General features: G+C 40.4%; 1 protein-coding gene across 1 annotated transcript in view; it reads right to left on the bottom strand.

Moving 5' to 3' along the window:
• Window positions 1-21,065, bottom strand: part of STH (saitohin) — a 283,897-nt gene that overhangs the window by 41,052 nt on the left and 221,780 nt on the right.

Genomic DNA, 21,065 nt, shown 5'->3' with positions numbered 1-21,065 from the left:
AAAATTATTAATAAAAAAAATTAAGCAATACTATTTTAAGATTATTTTTCCAATTAAAAATACGAATTTAATACTTGTAAAAAAAAAAAGCCCTTAAATAACATGAAAAATTGTTTAACTTCACGTATAAGAGAAGTGCAAATTAAAACTACATTGAGATATGATTCTCTACCCAAAAGATTGGCAAGAATTAAAATGTTAATGCATCCACTTGGTCAGGCTGGGGAACGGGCACTGCACTCATACATTGGTGGTGGGAATGCACAATGGTACAGCCCCCATGGAGAGGAATTTTGCAGTATCCAACAAACTACATGTATGTCTACTGTTCAACCCAGCAATTCCACTTCTAGGAATTTACCCTTTAGCACTATGAAAAATATGCATATGGTTATTCATTGCATCATTTTTCATAATGGCAAAATATTGAAAATGACCTAAATGTCCAAGCGTAGGAGCTTGATTGGATAAGCTCTGGTGTACACACACAATGGAGTACTATGTACCTGTAAAAACAAAATAATAAGGAAGGTCTACGAACTGTTTATGGACTGATTTTAGGGGATGGCATTAAGTGAAGGAAATAAAGTACAAAAGAGCACATAAAGTGTGCTACCTTTTGTGTGCAAAAGGACGTAAGAAAAACATATCTGTTGAATTATGTCCTCCCCCAAAATGTGTGTGTTAACTTGGTTAGGCCATGATTCCCAGTATTCTGTGGTTGTCCTCCATTTTGTGATTGTAATTTTATGTTAAAGAGGATTAGGGTGGAATTGTAACACATTCCTGATCCAATGTAAAGGGAGTTTCCCTGGGTTGTGGCCTGCACCACCTTTTATCTCTCAAGAAATAAAAGGAAAGGGAAGTAAGCAGAGAGTTGGGGACCTCATACCACCAGGAAAACAATGTGGAGAGCAGAGTGCATCCTTCGGACCTGGGGTCCCTGCCTGGAAAAGCTCCTAGTCTGCAGGAAGATTGATGAGAAGGTGGACAGAGAGAGAAAGCCTTCCCCTGGAGGTGACGCCCTGAATTTGAACTTTCAGACCACTTTACTGTGAAGAAAACAGATTTCTCTTTGTTAAAGCCATCCACTTGTGGTATTTCTGTTATAGCAGCACTAGATGACTAAGACAATACCTTTATCTGCTTATCTTTACAAAAAGAAACACTGGGAGGATAAACCAGGAAACAATGAAGTTGGTTACCTTACAGGGATGAGAAAGAACAGGGTGAAAGGGATTTGGGAGGGACTGACACTTCTCTAAGTATACTTTTTTGTAATATTTTTACTTGAAACCTTATTAATGTTCTATATAAAAATATAAAATGAATAAGAATGAGAAGACAAACTGTAAAATCGAAATCAAAACAAATAAATGAACCTAATTCTATTTCGAATGAATACTATAACCATACTGGGAGACTAAGAATGACTAATTAATCCAAGTAATTTATGAACACAGTATTTGACTATCCTCAGTCTTGGGCAGAGTTGGATGTGTCTTGGGATCAGGTATGGGAGAGAGAAGTGCAAACAAATCCTGATCTCTCTTGAGTAGGTTTGCTTAGTTTAGTGGTATGGGAGAAGCATTTGGGAAGCTTCGATATAGAATTGAGAAAATGAATAAATGCGTTATCGTTGGGAACCAGGGTTTTGACTGTAGAAGGCGGTATATGTGAATATGGAGGAGAAAGTAAGAAACAAACAACCCCGTGGGATTAATTGGAATTGGAGGTATTGTTGTGAACTCCTGATTTTAATGCAGCATTTGCATTTGCGTCAGGGCTTTGAATCGGCTTGTTCCAGTTCAAGCCTCTGCTGAGAAGTCACCTTTCCACCCCAGATATACTGAATCAGATCCTACATTTTAACAAGATCCCCAAGTGGTTCTTGTGTGTAATGAAATTGACAACCACTGCTTTACTAGTGGTTCTCAGAATTGGTCCCTAACCAGCAGCATTAGCATCGCCTGGGAACTTGTTAGAAATGTAAGTTCTCAGCAGGGGTTTGAGCCGGTTCAAAGCCCTGATTTACATTCATTCTCCTTCAACAATTTAAACAGGGAGTGAGCTAATGGAGAGAAAAATGGGTTTCATCTGATCTTTTGTCAAATTTATTCCTAGGTGGTTACTGACACATAATCTTATCTGAAGGGCCAGTCCCTCTCTATTTCAGCAGCTGCAGACTCCTAGCCAGTGTGTCAGTGGTCTCTGCTAGCAAAATTTTCTTCCTACAATCTGCACACAGAGATTGGAGCCACCTAACAGTCCCATCTGCCTGTCAAAGTCTACAAATAACTCAATTTAGCATTCTCCATGAGAGACAATGGGAGTCTGAGCTCTGCTTGATGCTCAGAGACTGTATGGCTGGCCGGGCATTCATACCGAAATATTTGCTGGGCGATTAGAGGTTTCAGCCAGGAGCCTTGGCATGGGTCCTTATCAGTGCTTTCATAGGCTTTTTTCCAAATACTAATAACTTGATTACTCAATTTCCAGCTAAAAACATATTTTCCACCTTTTTAACACTTTTCTCAAAAATATATTCAAAAACAAGTTTTACAAAAATATGTTTATAACATTTTTTAAGCACATGTTTACAATTTGACAAAATGAGGTGAAAAACACTCAAAACAAGTTCACTTTTGGGGGGCCAAATAAGATATGCTTCACAAATATTTATAAAAATCATACTTTGTGACCCAGTGACCCTTTAGAGTTGTCCAGAGCTAGGGCAAGGGGATGAGGCCTTCATATGCCCATATTGGATGTCCCAGGAATGGAAAGTGACCTTGGACAAGGCAACTGTCTTCAACTGAGGCAATCCCTGTGAAGGACCAACAATTGAAGCCTTTCTGCTGTTAGTATTCCCAGCATGTGGGGGGTAAGTCCTTGATTACCATGAAGATCTGAGCTGCATATCACATGTCCACCACGAGAGGTCAAAATTATGAGATCTTGTTGTTAGGTGCCATCAGTTGGTTCTGACTCATGATGACCCTATGTATAATAGAACAAAACACTGCCCAGTTTTGCCCCATCCTCACAATCGTTGGTATGTTTGAGCCCATTATTGCAGCCACTGTGTCAATCCATCTAGACTCAGGGGTGGATTAACCAGTAAACAAGATACACACGGGTTTATTTGTTTACTTACTGTCTTAGTTTTCTCGTGCTGCTATAACAGACATACCACAAGTGGATGGTTTTAACAAACAAATTTATTCTCTCACATACTAAAAAAAAAAAAAACTAGGAAGCTAGAATTTCAAATTTAGGGCTCTAGCTCTAGGGGAAGGGTTTCTCAATCTGTCCATTTTCGGGAAAGGTCCTTGTCATCAATCTTTCCCTAGTCTCGAAGCTTCTCAGTGCAGGGACCTCAGGTCCAAAGCACATGCTCCACTCCCGGTGATTCTTGGTGGTAAGTGGTCCCCCTCCTCTCTGCTCCATTGTCTGTTTTATATCTTAAAACGGATTGACTCAACATACAACCTAATCCTGTAGATTGAGTCCTGCCTCCTTAACATAACTGCCTCTAACCCTGCCTTATTAACATCATAAAGGTTAGGATTTACAACACAAAGGATAATTGCATCAGATGACAAAATGGTGGACCATCACGCGATACTGGGAATCATGGCCTAGTCAAGTTGACACACATCTTGGGAGGGCACAATTCAATCCATGACACTTGCTAATTTGTAGTGCACAACTTCACATGGGTTTCACCACACCTTTGACGTGGTGAAAAACAGGAGAAATTGTGCCCTACAGATTACTAAGTAAGCACAGTTAAACCTATAGGTACTGTCATGGATTGAATTATGTCCCTCAAAAATGTGTGTATCAATTTGGCTGGGTCAGTTCCAGGTGTTGTGTGATTTTCCTCTATTTTGTAAATCCTGCCTATATGATGTTAATGAGGGAGGATGGGTGGCAGTTGTGTTAGTGAGGCAGGACTCAATCTACAAAATTGGATTGTGTCTTGAGGCAATCTCTTGAGATATAAAAGAAGCGAGCAGAGAGACAGGGGGACCCCATACCACCAAGGAAGGAGCACCTGGAGTAGAGCATGTCCTTTGGACCCGTGGTCCCTGAGCAGAGAAGCTGCTAGTCCAGGGGAAGATTGATAAGAAGGCCAACAGAGAGAAAGCCTTTCCCTGGAGCTGACACCCTGTTTTTGGAGTTTTAGCCTATTTTACCGTGAAGACATAAGTTTCTCTTTGTTAAAGCCGTCCACTTGTGGTATTTCTGTTATAGCAGCACTAGATGACTAAGACAGAATTTGGTACCGAGAGGATGGGGTGCTGCTCTAACAGATACCTAAAATATGGAAGCGGTTTTGAAACTGTGAATGGATAGAAGACTCAGAAGGAAGTGAGAACTGTTAACACTAGAGAAGGTGCAAATGTTGAGAAAGAGCAACAGAACCAGGAGACCAGTGCCAGACCGCTGAGTGCCAGAGCAAGACAGCTGAGTGCCTGTGCACAGGAGGCTTCCTGCGGGTCCCTCCGGGTGCTTATTGGTGGAGCTACTGAGCTTTGGGACACTTGCCCCAGCAGGGCAGATGTGGGTGTGAGGCTGGAGGAACCAAGAGGCCAAGAAACCAGGAAGCAGAAGCTGTAGAGACAAAAAGCACAAGAAGCTGAGCTGCCTCAGTATCAAAAGGCATGGCCGTGACCTCTAGATTTTCTAAGAATGGAGTCACCACTCAAATGGACTAGGAGAATGGTGCACCAAAAGCCGAGGGAGAAGAGTTGCTGTCCCAGTGGGCCTGGAAGGCGGAGCTAAAGCCCAGGCCAAGGAGCCTCCACTTAAAATCCACACAGTGTGGCCAATACCTAGAGTCTGGAGGGCAGGGCCATTGTATAAATTGTCTCAGAGAGCAGAGGATTATTTTCAAAGCCTTGAGAGCTAATGTAAATGTGTTCTGCTGACTTGCTTGGTGCCTGTTATCCCTTCTTTTCCTCCAGTTGCTCCCATTTGTAACGGAAATGTCTAGCTTGTGCCTGTTCTGCCATTGCCCTTTTGGAAGTAGATAACTTGTATTCTAGATTTCACAGAAGAGGAATTTTTGGATTTTGGACTTGGAGTTAAGACTTTTGCTATGATATGATGGGGTGAATATGTTTTGCATGTTGCAAAGATGCGATTTTGGGGGGCCAAAGGGTAGAATGTCATGGATTGAATTATGTCCCCCCAAAAATGTATGTATCCATTTGGCTGGGTCATGATTCCCAGTATTGTGTGATTTTCTTACATGTCGTAAATCCTGCCTCTATGATGTTAATGAGGGAGGATGGGCAGCAGTTGTGTTAGTGACCCAGGACTCAGTCTTCAAGATTGGATTGAGATATAAAAGAAAGAAGCAAGCAGAGAGACAGGGAGGCTTCATACCACCAGGAAAGAAGCACCAGGAGTAGAATGCTTCCTTTAGACCTGGGGTCCCTGTGCCTGAGAAGCTCCTTGACCAGGGGAAGATTGAGGACAAGGACCTTCCTCCAGAGCCAACAGAGAGGGAAATCTTTCCTCTGGAGCCGACACCCTGAATTTGGACTTTCAGCCTACTTTACTGTGAGAAAATAAACTTCTCTTTGTTAAAGCCATCTACTTGAGGTATTTCTGTTATAGCAGCACTAGATAACTAAGACGGGTACCCTGCTCATTGAGTAATCTGTCCCTACATCTCCTTGAGGGTCTTCTTTATCACTGACTCTACTTTACCAAGCATGATGTACTTCTCCAGGGACTGGTCCCTGCTGATAACATGTCCAAACTACAAAGTATGTGAGACAAAATCTCGCCATTTGCCCTTCTAAGGAGCATTCTGGCTGTACTTCTTCCAAGGCAGATGTGTTTATTCTTCTGGCGGTCCATAGTATATTCAATATTCTTTGCGAACACTATAATTCAAATGCATCAAGTCTTCTTTGGTCTTCCTTATTCATTGTCCAGATTTTGCATGCATATGAGATCTTACATGTATGTCATACTTGACTGATAAGTGGGTATGGAATTCTAGATTGGAAATTATTTTCTTTCATAAATTTTGAAGGCCTTGTTCCTTGACTTCTAGCTTTCAATATTCCTGTGGAAAAGCTTAATTCCATTGTGATTTCTAATCCTTTGTATATGACCTGCTTTTTCATCCCTGAAATTTGTAGGATCTTCTTTTTTCTCCCCAAGTTTTCTGAAATTTCACAGTGCTGTCTTCCATGAAGTTTAATTTCCATGCATTGTGCTGGGTGTTGGTCAAAGTTATTCATTCTAGAAACTCATGTCCTTCAGTTTTGGAAAGTTTTCTTGAATTATTTCATTGTGGAATTTTGACTCTTTTTTCTGCCCCTTTCTGAAATGCCTGTTATTTGCTTGTTGTATCTCTTAGACCACCCCTTTACATTCTTATCTTTTTTGTTCCACATTTTAGGAGGTTGCCTCAACTTTGTCTTCTTGCACTTAGCATTTTCACCACTGCTAATCAAAATTGTATTGAGTTAGCCTCCAGATGGGATGCATGGGGAAGTACACAGCATCGCTTCTGGGGTATTCCTGCCAAAAATGTGTAACCTGAATCTCATCATGATGAAATGCCAGACAAACTCATACTGAGGGGCATTTTGCATATCAAAAACCAAAACCAAACCCAGTGCCGTCGAGTCTATTCCAACTCATAGTGACCCTATAGGGCAGAGTAGAACTGCCCCATAGAATTTCCAAGGAGCGCTTGGTGGATTTGAACTGCCGACCCTTTTGTTAGCAGCCGTAGCACTTGACCACTATGCCACCAGGGTTTCCCTTTTACATAATAAGTGGCCTAAAATCTTCAAAAATGTCAACTGTATGAAAGGCAAAGACAGAGGAAGAAACTGAGATTAAAGGAGACTAAATTGACAACTAAATGCAACATATGATGCTGGATTGGATCTTGAACAAAAAAAGAACTTTTTAAAATTTCTTTTCCTATAGAGGACATTGGTAGAATAATTAGAAAAAATTGATTAAGGTAATAAACCAAAAAAAAAAAAAAAAAAACCAAGCCCACTGCCGTCGAGTTGATTCCAACTCATAGCGACCCTGTAGGACAGAGTAGAACTGCCCCCTAGAGTTTCCAAGGAGCGCCTGGCGGATTCGAACTGCCAACCTCTTGGTTAACAGCCGTAGCACTTAACCACTATGCCACCAGGGTTTCCCGTGATTAAGGTAATAAAAAAAAAAAAATAAGATGTATAAATTAAATAATAGCATTGTATCAATGTTAATTTATTGAATTTGATAACTGTATTGTGCTATAAGAGAATGTCTATGTTTCAGGAAATACACACTGAGGATTTAGGGATAAAGGAGCATTCTGTCTTCAATTTACTCTCAAACAGTTAAAAAAAAAATTCTGTGTATCTGTGTGTGTATAGAGAAAAAATTATAAACACACTTGGTAAAATGTTAACATTTGAGTAATCTCCATGAGGAATAGATGGGAATTCTGCGTACTTTTTTTTTGCAACTCTTTTGTAGGTCTGAAAGCATTTCAAGATACAATGTAAATATATACAGTGTACTTGTATTTATATAATTATTTTAGAAGACAAAACTATTGTTTGAGGATGCATACCCAGTTGGTACGACTATAAAGAAAGGCACTATAAAAGTCAGGGTCATGGTTATCCCAGGGGTGCGAAGGGTATTATTGTGATCCAGAAAAGAATCAAAGGGCCTTTTTTGGAACTAATACTGGTGCTGGTTATACAGGTGTTTGCTTTATAACTATCTGTGAAACCATAAATATGACACTTTTCTGAATATGTATTACATTTCAAATGAATGTTTAAGAAAGAAGAGAATAACCTCGGAAGAAAAAGAATCATGATACACTAGAAATTTTCTGTTCCAAAATACTTTGAACATTTGGCAACTTTAGCAAAACATAAACTGCCTTAAACTTTATAAATTGTTAATTAAAAAGATTTTGGTGGATTGATAATTTGGTTAATTGTCAGGCAGCTCATTGCTCATCTAGAGAGTTAACCTAGAGCCAGGCATGAGTGGAGACAAAAGTCACCGTTATCCAGGAGACCAAGGTAAAAGGGCGACTAATCGACGGCAACGGGTTATAATGTCAGAGGCATCCATTACCTTTAAAGGGAAGGCACATAAAAAGTCAACCTGGGACAAGGACACGGAAGCCAAGATCCCATTGCCTGACAGTGCCCTGTTCAGCCTCCAGAACACCACACCCTCTTCTTGCATATTTCACCAAGTCCCTTTGACCATACCTGCTCTACCTGGTCCCTCTTTCTTGAACCATTCCTTCCCTCAGCTTCTGTCCTGGTGACTACTCAACCCAGTGTTAACTTGACTTCTATGAAAATGTGACTTGCATCTACAGCAGCTCCTTTAGGGCAAACTTGTTATGCCTATTGATAGCTATTTTCTGACTACATTTTGAATAACTGCATTTTTAATGCTGACTGACTCCTTTCGAAAACGGACTGTCCCACAGATCCACAGTTCCAATGTTCTTTCCAAAGGGCTCTCCTCCTTGCTGACTCTCAAGAACATTTCAGATTGGCCTTAGCCACTGATTAAACAAAACCAAACAAAAAAAACCAAACCCATTGCAGTCGAGTCAATTCTGACTCATAACAATCCTATGGGACAGAGTAGAACTGCCCTGTAGGGTTTCCAAGGAGCAGCTGGTGGATTCGAATTGCCAACTTTTGGGTAGCAGCAGTAGATCTTAACCACTATGCCACCAGGGTTTCCTAGGTCACTGAGTAGTGATAGGAATTTTAGAATGGGTAAGGTATACAAGTTAGCCCTTTGGAAACTCTGGAGTTTCTAATCTAAATTTCAAAAACATAGCATCTACCTCCAGTGGGTCACTCCAAAGGTGTTATAGATATAATAACTATATTTTGCAAACCAGAAATTCAGGACCTATCACCTAATGCATGGTTTTAACAAAGGTATTGAATACCTGAAATGTGGCCTGTTCTTAAAAATGTGGCGTATTTGATTGTCACAATTGTAAGAAACCACATTTTATTCCCTCCCTCATATCTTCTGCTTCAGCCCAAATTAAGGAGCCAATAAAATGAATGGCGAAACCTGCAGCTAGATCAAGGGTTTATTGTGATTGGCAATGTAGAAACACAAAGAAGAACAAAACAGAAGTTGTCACTGTCATAGGGGATACTATTTCCAGAGAAGAGGCTTACTGGATTATGTGGGGATGGAGAGAATGCAGAATAAAGGATACAATTCCCATAGCTCCCCACTACTGCTCCCGTACCTTGGCTCCTCATGTACAATCTCTTTCTTTTGAAGCTTATGTCATCTATCTCTAAGCCCACGTTCTCCACCTCAACTCCATTATTCACCAATCTCCCAACCATTCCTCCATGTTAATTTATGGTTGAAGCACTATACTGGGTTGAATAGTGTCCCCTCCATAATTTATGTGTACCCAGAAGCTCAGAATGTGAACTTATTTGGAAATAAGTTCTTTGCAGATATAATTAGTTAAGATAAGGTCATGCTGGATTAGGGTGGGCCTAAAATCCAATGACTTGTGCTTTTATAAGAAGGTCATGTAGGGATTCTGAGAGAGACACAAAGGGAAGAAAGTTATATGAAGACAGAGGCAGAGATTGGAGTTCTGCTGCCACAAGCCAAAGAAAGCCAAGGATTGCCAGCAACCAACAGAAGCTAGAAGAGTGAAGGAAGTATTCGTTCCTGGAGTCTCTGGAGTGAGTATGGCCCTGCCAAGACGTTCATTTTGAACTTCTGCCTCCAGAACCGTGAGAGAATAGATTTATGTTGTTTTAAGCCATCTAGTTTGTGGTAATTTGTTACGGAAGGCCTAGGAAACTAAAACAGACACCTACGTTGCTATCTTTCTTTCCATCATCCTGGCTAACATCTATACTTCATCTTTCTTCGACATTTGACTCCAGTGACCTTCCAATCTACAGCAGCCCCCAACCCATGACAGAACAAGGGTGTCTCCCAGGACCTAGACATGCTCCTTCTCTGAAACTCTAATCCCCATGATCCTGTTACCAGAATGAGGTTCTTGCCTCTCACTGGTCAAGAATGAGCAGGTAAGGCACGTAGTTTTCCACATGAGCAAAGTTTTATTGAAGAGGCTTGCAAGCGGAGATGAGGAGGGCCTAGAGCAACACATACCCCCATCTCGCAGAACAAAAGAAGGGCCTGAGTTTTTAAAAGTTCTTGGGTGGGAAAAGATTCGTGTGTATTCATAGACACAGGAGTGAATATGTTAACTAAGGTGCACCGCACAGCAGCTTTCCAAGATGGCTCCCATCCTGGAGGCCTCTGGGATTCATAGCAGGACTTATTATGGAGTGTTTTCCGCTCCCCGGGTTCGATTCCCTGGCTGGGGTTGTAGCCTCTCACTGCCCCTGGTGGAAGGTCACAGGTGGATGTTCTGTGCATGTCCCTGGGCCTGGTTTTCTCCAGCTGCTTCTGAGAGGCAACTTTAAAGAAGTCTGTGGGCTCTTTTTAGATACCCTGCCCTATTGTCCTGAGAAATGGTTTTGTTTCTGGGCCAGGGCCCATTTCTTGCTACTTTGTTTGCAGATTTGGGGGCCCCTCTGTTCCTTGTCTTACTAAGTCTCTGGGTTCCACACTCAACTCCCTATTACCTCCCTGATAGTATAGTCTACTTCTCTTTTATTTGCTTCTCCTCTAACCACACCAGTCTCTTCTCTGTTTCTCAAACAGGCACCCTCCGATCTCAGGGACTTTGCTCCCTGTCTTAATCCAACTCTCTGATTTATAATTTTTTTTTTTTCTGGTATGAACATTTGCGTAAAAGCCTCATGTATGTCAGAGAAGAACTGCGCTCCATAGGGTTTTCTTTTTATTTTATTTTGTTGCTGAGAATACACACAGTTAAACATACGCCAATTCAAACGTTTCTACCTATAAAATTCAGTGACATTGAGTACATTATTCGTGTTGTGTAATCATTCTCATGCCCCTTTCCCAAGCTGTTCCTCCCCCATTAATATAAGCTCACTGCTCCCTAAAGTTCTTATCTAATCTTTTGAGTTGCTATTGTCACTTTCATCCTGTACAGATAGTTCTTAAAAAAGCATCATAGTCAAGGCAGACATGCTTTACTAGTAAAGCTGAACTATTATTTGGTTTTAAGAAGATTTCAGGGTATATTTTTAGTTTAAGTTTCAAAGATTATCTCAGGGTAGTAGTTTCAGGGTTCATCCAGCCCCCTGTCTCCAGGAAGTTTGGAGTCCATGAGAATTTGATATTCTGTTCTGTATTTCACTCCTTTCGATCAAAATTCTCCTATACAATCTTTGATCAAAACATTCAGTAATAGGGAAGCCAGGGCAACTTGTACAAGGCAAGGTCATGGAAGCTCCATAGACACATCCAAATTCATCCAAAGGGACTGAATTGCTGGCCTGAGGGCTGTGGGGACCATGGTCTCTGGGAACATCTAGCTCAATTGGCATACAGAGTTTACAAAGAAAATGTTCTGCATTCTACATTGGTGAGTAGCATCTGGGGTCTTAAAAGCCTATGAGCAGCCATCTAGGATACTCCAATGGTCTCACCTCTTCGGAAGCAAGGAAGAATGAAGAAAATTAAAGAAACGAGGGAAAGATTAGTCCAAAGGACTAATGGACCACGTCTACCACAGCCTCCACCAGACTGAGTCCAGTACAATTAGATGGTGCCCGGCTACCACCACTGATTGCTCTCACAGGGATCACAATAGAGGGTCCTGGACAGAGCTGAGAAAAATGTAAAACAAAATTCTAACTCAAAAAGAAAGACCAAACTTGCTGGCCTGACAGAGACTGGAGAAACCCCGAGAGTATGGCCCCTGGACACCCTTTTAGCTCAGTAATGAAGCCACTCTCTGAGGTTCAACCTTCAGCCAAAGATTGGACAGGCCCATAAAACAAAAGCAGGCTAAAAGGGCACGCCAGCCCTGGGGCAAGGAGTAGAAGGCAGGAGGGGACAGGAAAGCTGGTAATGGGGAACCCAGGCTTGAGAAGGGAGAGTGTTGACATGTTGTGGGGCTGTTAACCAATGTCATAAAACAATATGTGTACTAACTGTTTAATGAGAAACTTGTTTGTTCTGTAAACCTCTATCCAAAGTACAATAAAAAAAGAAAAGAAAAAAAAAAAACGAAAGTTCAGTAGTGGTAGCTAGGCACCACCCAGTTCTTCTGGTTTCGTGGCAAAGAAGACAGTTGTTCCTGACTATCTTCCTCTGTTGCTCGAGGTGTGTAGAGACCAATTGCCATGCCTTGAATGGCTGCTTGCAAGCTTTTAAGACCTCAATTAACTGACCCCATGCTTCCAAAGTAAGGAACCAGATCCCAGGGGGGTTTTGGCTGTACGTAAGCAGTCTCAGCAGCTACTCTTCTGTTGTCGTCGTCCTGACCCATAATCTTAACTCCTCCCAGCTCTTACTTCCTTACTCCCATTTCCCCAGTTTTCCCATCTTACAGTGGCAAGATCCTATTAGTTTTATTTATTTTTTGTTACTTTTCACCCCTCTTGATTTTGCTTTCTTCCTAACCAGGCTTGATTTTGTGATCACTTAAACCAAGGGTCACAAACTAGAATGCCTCCAGGAAGCCAAGTAGGTAATAAAAAATGCACTTAACCACTACTCCACCAGGGTTTTCTTAATAAAAAAATGAGTGTATTTAAAATAATGCCATTGCATCTGATTTAGAGCCTCTGCCTTCTGGGTAGTGGTTAAGTGCTCAGCTGCTAACTGAAAAGTCCACAGGAAAAAGATGTGGCAATTAGTTTCCATAGAGATTACTGCCTTGGAAACCCTATGGGGCAGTTCTACTCTGTTCTATAGAGGTGCTATGAGTTGAAATCGACTTGATGGCAATAGGTAGGTCTGATTTAGAAAAAGCTTATAACTGATCTTAATTTCTTAAACTTTAAAAAAGTGTTTCAGCTGACATTTACTTAGACTTTGCGCATGGCAGTGCATTTTGTAAAATAAAATACAGAAGACAGTTCCTGCCCTCAAGTAATTTACAATCTGTGTAAAATGTTTAAGTTGATTTATTTATTGAATACATGACACATTGACATAGCGCAAAAGCTTAGAGAGAAAAATTCTCCTTTCACTTTATTTTCCAGTTACCTGTTTCCCCTCCTTGGAAGCAACTAATGTTATTTAATTTATTGTGTATCTGGTGCAGTTTGCATTCAACTGCTAACCTAAGAGTTGGCAGTTCGAACCCACCCAGTGGTAACACAGAAGAAAAGTCCTGGTGATCTGCTTCTGTTAAGATTACAGCCAAGAAAACCCTATGGAGCAGTTCTACTCTGCACACATGGTGTTACTGTGATTTGGAATTGACTGGAAGGCAGCTAACAACAATAACAACAATCCTTTCAGAAATATGTTTTAAGTATGTACCATTACATTCCTTCCTTACACAAATGGAAACAGGTCATACACATTGTTTGGCACATTTTTTTCACTTAACAATAGGCCTTAGAGATTACTCTCTAGCAGTGCATGTAGGTAGGGCTTCCTCTTTCTTTTTGATGGCTGGATATTCTTCCATTGTGTATTTGATAATAGCAGTACAGCAGTAATGATAATAACAGCAAATACTTATGTTAAAAACCAATTGTCATTAAGTTGACTCTACCACGGCAACCCCACGTGTGTCAGAATAGATCTATGCTCCATAGGGTTTTCAGTGGCTGATTAATTTTCAGAAGTAGATCAGGCCTTTCTTCTGAGGAGCCTCTTGGTGGGCTTCCAACTTCCAAACTTTCTGTTACCAGACGAGCATATTAACTGTTTACACCACCCAAGGACTCCACTTGTGTAACAGCTGAACACTGTTCTAAGAGTCTTACTTATATTAGCATATTTAATCCTTAACAATGCTATGGAATTGGTATGATTATTATCTCCATTTTACAGAGAAAGAAAAGGATGCACTGAGTGTTTAGCTTGCCCAGTGTCACTCAAGCATTAAGTGATGGACAGGACCAGCTACATAATTTGCATAGCCAAGTGAAAAATGAAAATGTGGGGATCCTTTTTCAAAAAACGGGAAAAAATGTAGGGAAAAAGGTCTTAAAATATAAAGCTTTTGGGAGCGGGGCCGAGATTGCTGACTAGGTAGAAGCTACCTTGGATCCCTCTTGCAACAAAGACTCGGAAAATCAAGTGAATTGATCACATACATGACAATCTACGAACCCTGACCATCAAACACAGATCTAAAAAGTTGACCTGAGTGACAGAGACTGAGAACGAACAACCATGGGGAAGCAACAACTGCTTTCGGAGCCTGGAGCCAGCGTCCCAGTCTGAAAACCTTGGTGCTGGGCTTTGGACTGGGTGCGGGGAAGCTGAGCACGGCATCCTGAGAGGGCGCAAACACGGGACGCAGCCCTAGCCCCCAGAAGTGCCCTTTGGGGAAGCCCAGCCAGTGCACGCAGGCAGTGCAGCAATGCGGCTGACAGGAGTAGAAGTCACCGGGAGGCAGTGACTGATTTTGGAGCCTGGAGTGCAGCCTCCCAGATGGGCAACGTTGGCGCTGGGCTTTGGACTGGGAGTGGAAAAACTGACCACGGCTTCTGAGAAAGCACAAGCACAGGACATGGGCCTGACCCTCGGGGGCAATCTCGACCCAGCCAAAGCACACAGGACACACCCCTCGGGAATCTCAGATAAAACAGTCATCACCAAACAAGATAAGTAACTTTGTCTATATTCCGGTGTGGTACTCTCTCCTGTTTATCTGATCCCTCCCCTCCCCTTCCCAGGTGGCTTCATCAACGTTGGAATTTGCTGAGCCAGAGAGTGAAGTGCTCTGTGGTTTTTCTTTTTTTCTTTTGGTCTTTTCCTAACCCATTCTCCTGGCCTGAGAGAAGCAGCTACAAAAAAACCCAGGGACCAAAAATCCTTCCCTAATTGGACTAAAAATACAGAATCAGCTCCAGCCAAGCATATGAGATCCACAGTCTTGGGCTTTCATCCCTACAGGGAACAAGGTGTCTATTATAATGCAAAGGCAATTCTGATAGGGATCTGACTGTAATTGTTTTACCGGATTACTGGAAAGACAAGTTTCCCAGGTCTGATATCTCTGCATATCCAACAGAGCCCTCACTGACCCACAACAGGGAACTGAGGGCTGAAGCTCCCCCCAGACCACCTACCCTTCTGCCTTAGGGGTCTAAGGATGGTGACACCTACCAATCTGTAGAGGTACTTGCATTGGGAGCCTAAGGTACAGCTGCAGAGCCCACCCACCAAAGTGCTTTAGGAATAGAGACACACCTACCTCACTGGCACTTGGGGGAAGCCTGTCAGCATCCTGTCCCCCCTGGAGTGTGACCCCCTGCTGCTACTAGAATCTGGTGCACACAACTATCACCACTACTCCCCTAGGTGGATAGGTGACAGTCTGTACCGCACACTTGATGACCCAAAATCAGATTCTACTCAAGAATAGTGAACAGACTCTTAGACTTATATATCTGGTAATAGCCCAAACCAGCTGGTAATAGGACATAAGTGGTTCAAGGGCTACAACAATCAAGACAGCACAATCTAGTAGCCCATCTACGTAGATTGAAAGAAAACAAAACAAGGCAAGACTCAGTGAGCAAATATAAAATAAATCATTACAATATCTTATAGATGGCTCTGAGACAGCAGTCGATAGCAAACCACATAAAGAAGCAGACCATGATTGCTTCTACAACTCCCCAAACTAAAGAATCAAAATCTTTCCCAAATGAAGATACAATCCTGGAATTGCCAGATGCAGAATATAAAAAACTAATTTACAGAATGTTTCAAGACATCAGGGATGACCTCAGAAATGAAATAAGGCAATCTACAGAAAAAGCCAAGGAAGACACTGATAAAGCAGTTAAAGAAATCAAAAAGATTATTCAAGAACATAGTGGAAAAATTAATAAGCTGCAAGAATCCATAGACAGAGAGTATTCAGAAATCCAAAAGATTAACAGTAAAATTACAGAATTAGACAACTCAATAGGAAGTCAGAGAGCAGACTTGAGCAATTGGAATGCAGAGTGGGGGAGCTGGAGGACAAGGGAATTGACACCAGTATAGCTGGAAAAAAATCAGATAAAAGAATTAAAAAAAATGAAGAAACCCTAAGAATCATGTGGGACTCTATCGAGAAGAATAACTTGCATGTGATTGGAGTCCCAGAACCGGGAGGGATAACAGAAAATACAGAGAGAATAGTTGAAGATCTGTTGGCAGAAAACTTCCCTGACATAATGAAAGGTGAAAGGATATCTATCCAAGATTCTCATCGAACCCCATATAAGATTGATCCAAAAAGAAAATCACCAAGACGTATTATCATCAAACTTGCCAAAACCAAAGATAGAAAAATTTAAAAGCAGCCAGGGATAAAAGAAAGGTCTCCTACAAAGGAGAATCAATAAGAACAAGTTCAGACTACTCAGCAGGAACCATGCAGTCAAGAAGGCAATGGGATGACATATATAGAGCACTGAAGGAGAAAAACTGCCAGCCAAGGATCATATATTCAGTGAAACACTCTCTCAGATATGAAGGTGAAATTAAAACATTTACAGATAAACACAAGCTTAGAGAATTTGCAAAAAACAAACCAAAGCTACAAGAAATACTAAAGGAAATTGGTCAGAAAATCAATAATATCAAATACCAGCACAACACAAGGTCACAGAACAGAACATCCTGATATCAACTCAAAGAGGGAAATCACAAAAACAAATTAAGATTAATTTTAAAAAGAAAAAAATGCTCAAAACAGGGAATCATTGAAGTCGATATGTAAAAGATCACAATAATCAAAAAGAGGGACTAAATACAGGAGGCATAGAACTGCCATATGGAGAGGGAAACAAGGCAATACAGGACAATACAAGTTAGGTTTTCACTTAGAAAAATAGGGGTAAATATTAAGGTAACCACAAAGAGGTCTAACAACTCCATAACTCAAAATAAATACCAAGAAAAACATAACCACTCAGCAAACATAAAGTCAACTACTATGAAAATAAGGCACACACAATTTACAAAGGAAAAAGTCTCAGCACAAAAAAGCGAGAGGAAAAATGAAATTGTCAACAACACACACAAAAAGGCATCAAAATGACGGCACTAAACACATACTTAAGTATAATTACGCTGAATGAAAATGAACTAAATGCACCAATAAAGAGACAGAGAGTCTCAGACTGGATAAAGAAACACGATCCATCTATATGCTGCCTACAAGAGACACACCTTAGACTTAGAGACACAAACAAACTAAAACTCAAAAGATGGAAAAAAATATATCGAGCAAACAACAAGCAAAAAAGAGCAGAAGTAGCAATATTATTTCTGACAAAATAGACTTTAAAGTTAAATCCACCGTAAAGGATAAAGAAGGACACTACATAATGATTAAAGGGACAATACACTCAGAAGATATAACCACATTAAATATTTATGCACCCAAAGACAGGGCTACAAGATACATAAAACAAACTTTAACAGAACTGAAAAGTGAGATAGACACCTCCACAATTATAGTAGGAGACTTCAACACACCACTTTCAGAGAAGGACAGGACATCCAGTAAGAAGCTCAATAGAGACACGGAAGACCTAAGTGCTACAATCAACCAACTTGACCTCATTGACTTATACAGAACACTCCACCCAACAGCTGCAAAGTATACTTTTTTTTCTAGCGCACATGGAACATTCTCTAGAATAGACCACATATTAGGTCATAAAGCAAACCTTTGCAGAATCCAAAACATTGAAATATTACAAAGCATCTTCTCAGACCACAAGGCCATAAAAGTGGAAATCAATAACAGAAAAATTAGGGAAAAGAACTCAAATACTTGGAAACTGAACAATACCCTGCTCAAAAAAGACTGGATTATAGAAGACATTAAGGAGGGAATAAAGAAATTCATAGAATGCAACAAGAATGAAAACACTTCCTATCAAAACCTCTGGGACACAGCAAAAGCATTGCTCATAGGTCAATTTATATCGATAAATGCACACATACATAAAGAAGAAAGAGCCAAAATCAGAGAACTGTCCGTACAACTTGAACAAATAGAAAGCGAGCAACAAAAGAATCCATCAGGCACCAGAAGAAAACAAATAATAAAAATTAGAGCTGAACTAAGTGAATTAGAGAACAGAAAAACAATTGAAAGAATTAACAAAGCCAAAAGCTGGTTCTTTGAAAAAATTAACAAAATTGATAAACCATTGGCCAGAGTGACTAAAGAAATACAGGAAAGGAAACAAATAACCCGAATAAGAAACGAGATGGGCCACATCACAACAGGCCCAACTGAAATTAAAAGAATCATATCAGATTATTATGAAAAATTGTACTCTAACAAATTTGCAAACCTAGAAGAAATGGATGAATTCCTGGAAAAACACTACCTACCTAAACTAACACAATCAGAAGTAGAACAACTAAATAGACCCATAACAAAAAAAGAGATTGAAACGGTAATCAAAAAACTCCCAACAAAAAACACCCTGGCCCGGATGGCTTCACTGCAGAGTTCTACCAAACTTTCAGAGAAGAGTTAACACCACTACTACTAAAGGTATTTCAAAGCATAGAAAAGGATGGAATACTACCTAACATTCTATGAAGCCACCATATCCCTGATACCAAAACCAGGTAAAGACAGCACAAAAAAAGAAAATTAGAGACCTATGTCCCTCATGAACATAGATGCAAAAATCCTCAGCAAAATTCTAGCCAATAGAATTCAACAACATATCAAAAAAATAATCCTCCACGACCAAGTGGGATTTATACCAGGTATGCAAGGCTGGCTTAATATTAGAAAAACCGTTAATATAATCTACCATATAAATAAACCAAAAGAGAAAACCACATGATCTTATCAATTGATGCTGACAAAGTCCAACACCCATTCATGATAAAAACTCTCACCAAAGTAGGAATCGAAGGAAAATTCCTCAACATAATAAAGGGCATCTATGCAGAGCCAACAGCCAACATCACTCTAAACGGAGAGAGCCTGAAAGCATTTCCCTTGAGAACGGGAACCAGACAAGGATGCCCTTTATCACCGCTCTTATTCAACATTGTGCTAGAGGTCCTAGCCAGAGCAATTAGGCTAGACAAAGAAATAAAGGTCATCCGGATTGTCAAGGAGGAAGTAAAATCATCTCTATTTGCAGATGACATGATCTTATACACAGAAAACCCTAAAGAATCCTCCAGAAAACTACTGAAACTAATAGAAGAGCTTGGCAGAGTCTCAGATTATAAGATAAACATACAAAAATCACTTGGATTCCTCTACACCAACAAAAAGAACATCGAAGAGGAAATCACCAAATCCACACCATTCACAGTTGCCCCCAAGAAGATAAAATACTTAGGAATAAATCTTACCAAAGATGTAAAAGACCTACACAAAGAAAGCTACAAAGTACCACTGTAAGAAACTAAAAAGGACCTACTTAAGTGGAAAAACATACCTTGCTCATGGATAGGAAGACTTAACATAGTAAAAATGTCTATTCTACCAAAAGCCATCTATACATACAATGCACTTCCGATCCAAATTCCCATGACATTTTTTAATGTGATGGAGAAACAAATCACCAACTTCATATGTTAGGGGGAGAAGCCTCGGATAAATACAGCATTACTGAAAAAGAAGAAGAAAGTGGGAGGCCTCACTCTACCTGATTTTAGAACCTATTATACAGCCACAGTAGTCAAAACAGCCTGGTACTGGTACGACAACAGGCACATAGACCAATGGAATGGAATTGAGAACCCAGATATAAATCCATCCACATATGAGCAGCTGACATTTAACAAAGGCCCAGTGTCCGTTAATTGGGGAAAAGATAGTCTTTTTAACAAATGGTGCTGGCATAACTGGATATCCATTTGCAAAAAAATGAAACAGGACCCATACCTCACACCATGCACAAAAACTAACTCCAAGTGGATCAAAGACCTAAACATAAAGACTAAAACGGTAAAGATCATGGAACAAAAAATAGGGACAACATTAGGGGCCCTAATACAAGGCATAAACAGAATACAAAACATTACCAAAAATGACGAAGAGAAACTAGATAACTGGGAGCTCCTAAAAATCGAACACCTATGTTCATCTAAAGACTTCACCAAAAGAGTAAAAAGACCACCTACAGATTGGGAAAAAAAATTTCAGCTATGACATCTCCGACCAGCGCCTGATCTCTAAAATCTATGAGTCAGTTAAAACTCAACCACAAAAAGACAAACAACCCAATCAAGAAGTAGGCAAAGGATATGAACACGCACTTCACTAAAGAAGATATTCAGGCAGCTAGCAGGTACATGAGAAAATGCTCTCGATCATTAGCCATTAGCGAAATGCAAATTAAAACTATGGTGAGATTCCATCTCACTCCAATAAGGCTGGCATGAATCCAAAAAACGCAAACTAATAAATGTTGGAGAGGCTGTGGGGGGATTGGAACTCTTACACACTGCTGGTGGGAATGTAAAACGGTACAACCACTTTGGAAATCTATCTGGCGTTTTCTTAAAAAGTTAGAAATAGACATACCATAAAACCCAGAAATCCCACTCCTCGGAATATACCCTAGAGAAATAAGAGCCTTTACACAAACAGGTATCTGCACACCCATGTTTATTGCAGCTCTGTTTACAATAGCAAAAAGCTGGAAGCAACCAAGGTGTCCATCAATGGATGAATGGTTAAATAAATTATGGTATATTCACACAATGGAATACTACGCATCGTTAAAGAACAGTGACGAATCTGTGAAACATTTCATAACATGGAGGAACCTGGAAGGCATTATGTGAGTGAAATTAGTCAGGCAAAAGGGCAAATATTGTATAAAACCACTATTATAAGATCTTGAGAAATAGTATAAACTGAGAAGAGCACATACTTTTGTGGTTATGAGGGTGGGAGGGAGGGAAGGTGGGAGAGGGTTATTTACTGATTA

The sequence above is a fragment of the Elephas maximus genome, chromosome 19, assembly GCF_024166365.1.
Source record: "Elephas maximus indicus isolate mEleMax1 chromosome 19, mEleMax1 primary haplotype, whole genome shotgun sequence".
NCBI classification, from domain to species: Eukaryota; Metazoa; Chordata; class Mammalia; order Proboscidea; family Elephantidae; genus Elephas; species Elephas maximus.
This window is presented reverse-complemented; position numbering and strand designations above follow the sequence as displayed.